Source organism: Schistocerca nitens, chromosome 4, assembly GCF_023898315.1.
Source record: "Schistocerca nitens isolate TAMUIC-IGC-003100 chromosome 4, iqSchNite1.1, whole genome shotgun sequence".
In the NCBI taxonomy this organism is placed as follows: domain Eukaryota; kingdom Metazoa; phylum Arthropoda; class Insecta; order Orthoptera; family Acrididae; genus Schistocerca; species Schistocerca nitens.
In genome coordinates, this window is record NC_064617.1 from 571469604 (window position 1) to 571474353 (window position 4750).

A 4750-nucleotide genomic window follows, 5' to 3' on the forward strand; every position below is an offset into this window, starting at 1 on the left:
CATATCGCCATTCACAGGACGGGGATGAGTGAACATGTAACATACCGCGGCTCAAGTATCAATGCTGGTCATTACTGAGGGAAAAGCGCTGTGAGAGAACGGGTTACTACATATACTGCTCATTTTCACGCTACTGGTCTGAATTCAGAGATGCAGAAGAATTAGTACACGACTTTGTTACTGAGAATTCGGGTAATCTTTTTTTTACATTTACCAGTTTTTGTCTTTATGTAGTCCCTTATGAATATCCTTATGAATATCAGAGTACCATACCAACACGCTCACGTTGTCCATGGTAAACTCTGCTGATAATTCGCTATAGTGTCTTCACATACTATTTTAATGAACCACAATAATCGTTATTGTATATGCCGCACTTGAGTCTATCTTTGCTCCCTAGCCAAAAGCTAATCATTCCTGCGTCTCTTCACTAGTTCCTTTTTATGACCCTCATAACGTGTCCATAGCTTATTTCGCACTTGGTAACACACAGCACTACATTGGAATTTCGTTGTTGTTCACCTTATACGTCACTAATCCGCACTTCTGTCAGTCTTCAAAACTGATTCTCAGCATTCAACTAAAATTTTATTTACCATCCCCGAATCTACATAAATTCATCCCAGTCGGTTCTCTTAATCTCTTGTCATAACTCTTACTTTAAATAATGACGATTTAATTTCAAACACCCCGCAACGATCACACATATCTCGCTCAACCTGTTCCAGCATTTCTACATCTTTGCTTCCTCTTCTTTTGCTTGCGCCTCTTATCCCGCGATTTCACAGGGTCGGCATGCTTAGGTAAGGATTTGGCACTGTTAATTTTAAGGGGTGGCTGAATGCCCTCCCTGACGCCACCCTGTACCCCCTGGGATGGAATCAGTGTACCCCAGCTATCCGTGTCAGTGTAATCCATGGAATAGTGGGAATGTGTTCAGATGTCTGTTAGTCGTGGAACTGAGGTGGGACGTGTGGACCAGCCCAGTATTCACCTAGTGGGATGTGGAAAACCGCCTGAAAACCACATCCAGGTTGGCCGGCACATCGGCCTGCGTCTTTAATCCGCCGGGCGAATTCAATCTGGAGCCAGCCCACCTATCTGAGACCAGGTAGCAGCGCATTAGCGCTCTTGGTTAACCTGGTAGGTCACAGCCTGTTCCAGCACTGCCCTTCCTAATATCCTAGTTTGTAATCTATCTCAACCAAATCTCGTAAGAGCTCCACCAAGTGAACTGACTTATGTTTTTAAAAATATATAATCATCAGTAGTCATATGTCATTGCCTTGAATATAAGTAGTCATATGCTCGTGACGTGAATGTTCTCATGTATCTAATACTAACATTTTCATGAAAAACTGAAACAGATATCCACTAATAACTACAGTCTTTACTGAAATTAAATAACACCATAATTATCTTTTGATTAATTAAACTAAAAATCATGTTGCTGAAACAAAACATATATATTCACATAATCACTATGAACCATCTCTTGTGCCTTTCTGTTGAATCATCATACGCTGAGCTTATATCATTCTTAGTTAAAATTATTTTCCTTCTCTGCCATTCCTTCGTCCCTTCAGGAATGTTCAAAAGTTCAAATACGTTTGAAATCCTAAGGGACCAATCTGCTGAAGTCATCTATCCCTAGACTTATACACTACTGAATGTAACTTAAACTAACTTATGCTAAGAACAATACACACACAAACACACCCATGCCCTAGGGAGGATTCGAATCTCCGCTGGGAGGGGCCGCGCGATCCGTGACATCGCGCCTCTAACCGAGCGGCCACTCCTCGTGGACGTCAGGAATGAATTGTTTTTTAAAATTATGATGGGGATATAACTTCATTATATTCCTTGTCTCAGGATGTCCTAATATATATGCTCCTGGATTTGGTATACTAATTACCTGAAATGGTCCTTTGTACATTAATTACCATTTCTTATTTCCTTTCTTTAGTAATGAAGCACATGGATGTGTACATAATAACACTCTTTCCCCAATGCAAAAGGATTGTCTTCGTAATATCCTCTTGTCAAAATCTATCTTCCTTTTTCTTGCCTTTCCGGTGAGATTTATTAATACTGTTCTAATCTTATTTTGCCAGTGGATCTTCTAGTGGTATCTTCAGAATCTTATCCATCCATTCATTTCTTTCTATTCTCTCAACCATTAGTCCACCTGGTGTAAAGTTTGTGATCCTATGGGGCAATTTGTTCATGATTTCCTCAAAACTATCGAGATATTCTATCGCTCTTGTTTGTTTCGCATGGCACTAGGTAAACATAAATATGTTTAATTCACAGAAAAATCTCTAAATCGGGTTCGATCCCTGATTGTATTTGGAAGTCTTGTGTTATATTTGTCCGGGCTAATGTATGACTCCACCTACATCCTGTAAAATTCGTATCATTGTCGGAATAAACCGCGTTCACCTTTCCAATGCGCGGAATGTAGTCACTGAATAAACGATTCAGTATTGGTTCTGCTGCAGCAGTTTTCATTGGATAGAATGTTACATATTCGGTAAATACGTTCTAGGCAGTTACAATATATTTACAGTCTCCTCTAGCCCTCAGTAACGGTCCACAGATATCGACTGATAAAATAGGTATTGGTTTTTCAGGAATGATCGAATGTAACAGGCTTTTACTACCTTAGTTTCTCGGTTTTGTTTTCTGACATATTACTCATTTTCTCAGTACCCTCCGTAATTTCCTACGTAAGTCTGCGAATTAACAGTACATTATCAGTTTGCTTGTACATTTCTCAACACCAAAAATCCCCAAGTGTTGTGAGTATACGTTATTAACCTCTCCTCTCCTACACACACACCAATTCTGATTCATATTGCTCTGATGATGAAATAGTACATAATTCACTATCTTATAGGACTTTTAGTTTCTTGTGGGACTTCTAATTTCTGTCCAATGCTTATCCACCTTAAACCACGTTGATGAAGTTTCGTCATATCTCGACATAACTCTAAATAACATCTCTCACCAATGATATTGGAAACTCGTCTTCATTTTCATTTACTAATTCTTCTGGAACACAGGATTAAGTATCTGATATTATACTCTCCTTTCCTTGGATATATGCAATCCGAAATTGGTATTCCTGAAGAGCGACCGTCCACCTTGGTTATCTCCCGGTATGATACATAATTTTCGCATTGGACAAAGCTTTCTTGATTGCTGAGATTGCTCGTTGACATTTCTCAGTCCTCTGACAATGTACATTCTTCCTTAATAAATTTAATAATGCCTCAGAATTCGTTGACTGATCCTCAATGAATCGACGAAAAAACAATGCAGGACCTAGAAATCCTTTTAACTGCCTTTTAGTTCTAGGAACACGAAAATTTTTTATCGCACTGGTTTTCATTTCATCGGGCAAAGTCCCTCTCGAATCTATAAAATATCGTAAGAATTTTATTTCCTGCAGGCAGAAATGCGACTTTTGTAGATTCGCTGTTATTTCCACACTAGTAAAATTCTCTAATACTCATGTCAGTATATTCAAATCTTCCCAGGTATCTGTAGCTATCAGGGTATCGACGACAAATAATGTTAGCTGACTCCTTGATTCAGGTCCTAATGGTGCATCCATTGTGGATATGAATACTCCTGCACTGATATTCAAACCAAATGGTAGAACCTTGAAATGTCAACTCCTACTGGCGTATATAAATGCATTATAGTTTCTTGAATCTTCATCTAACTTGACCTGCCAGTATGAAGCACGCAAATCAGTTGTTGCGAAACACTTCATTCCATTGAACTTCGCAATCAGATCTACATTTTCTGGATGATTACATACTGCTACAGTAATTGTGTTAATACATGATCATAGAATACTAGATGTACTTTTCCACCTGGTTTTGGCATAACGAGAAGCGGACTGCAGTAGGGATTGAAGGTTCAGTCAGATTCCTGTCTAATATCCTATGTATTTCTTGTCCACTGCATTGCGTAGTATCCAAGGAATGGGTTAGAAACTATGACAGTTTGTTCTGTGTGGCTTGACGTTCAGATGAAATGTACAGGGTGATAATAATTAAAGTGAAACTGTCCAACCGCTGCAGAAATACCACCACTGGCCAGAATGATGTCAAATTGTAATGGAATATTATCGGGGAATGCGGAAAACGTATGGTAGATTAAAAACAAATATATGACGGTAGTATGTGTTCCCGAAAGAACAGTTACCGTGGATGACCATGCAGCTTTACTAGAAATGAAATGATAATTAAATGGACACCCTAGCTGCAAACAGGCGTTGATGTACTTCATTGGGGACATGTTGAAAATGTGTGCCACGACCGGGACTCGAACCCGGGATCTCCTGCTTACATGGCAGACGCTCTATCCACCTGAGCCACCGCGGGCACAGAGGAGATTGCGTCTGCAGGGACTTATCCGTTGCACGCTCCCCGTGAGATCCACATTCCCAACATGTCCACACCACTACATTCGTAGTGCGCCTAATAGATGTTTGCCCATCATACTCATTACTCGTGGCAGATTAATCTACCAAGTCCCGTACGAGTTCGGGCATAGCGTGTGCGTTGGCACAAGAAGGTCAATGGCCGGGAAGCCATATTTTAACTATATACGACGGTAGTATCTGTTCCCGAAAGAACAGTTACCGTGGATGACCATGCAGCTTTACTAGAAATGAAATGATAATTAAAATGTAATTATCATTTCATTTCTAGTAAAGGCGCAGGCGGCCGAA

At 39.9% G+C, this 4750-nt stretch overlaps 1 non-coding gene across 1 annotated transcript; it reads right to left on the reverse strand.

Annotated features, from left to right (window-relative positions):
- Nucleotides 1-4326: 4326 nt before the first annotated feature.
- Trnat-ugu (transfer RNA threonine (anticodon UGU)) lies at nucleotides 4327-4401 on the reverse strand. Its single transcript has one exon. It is a non-coding gene; the product is annotated as a tRNA-Thr (tRNA).
- Nucleotides 4402-4750: the final 349 nt, after the last annotated feature.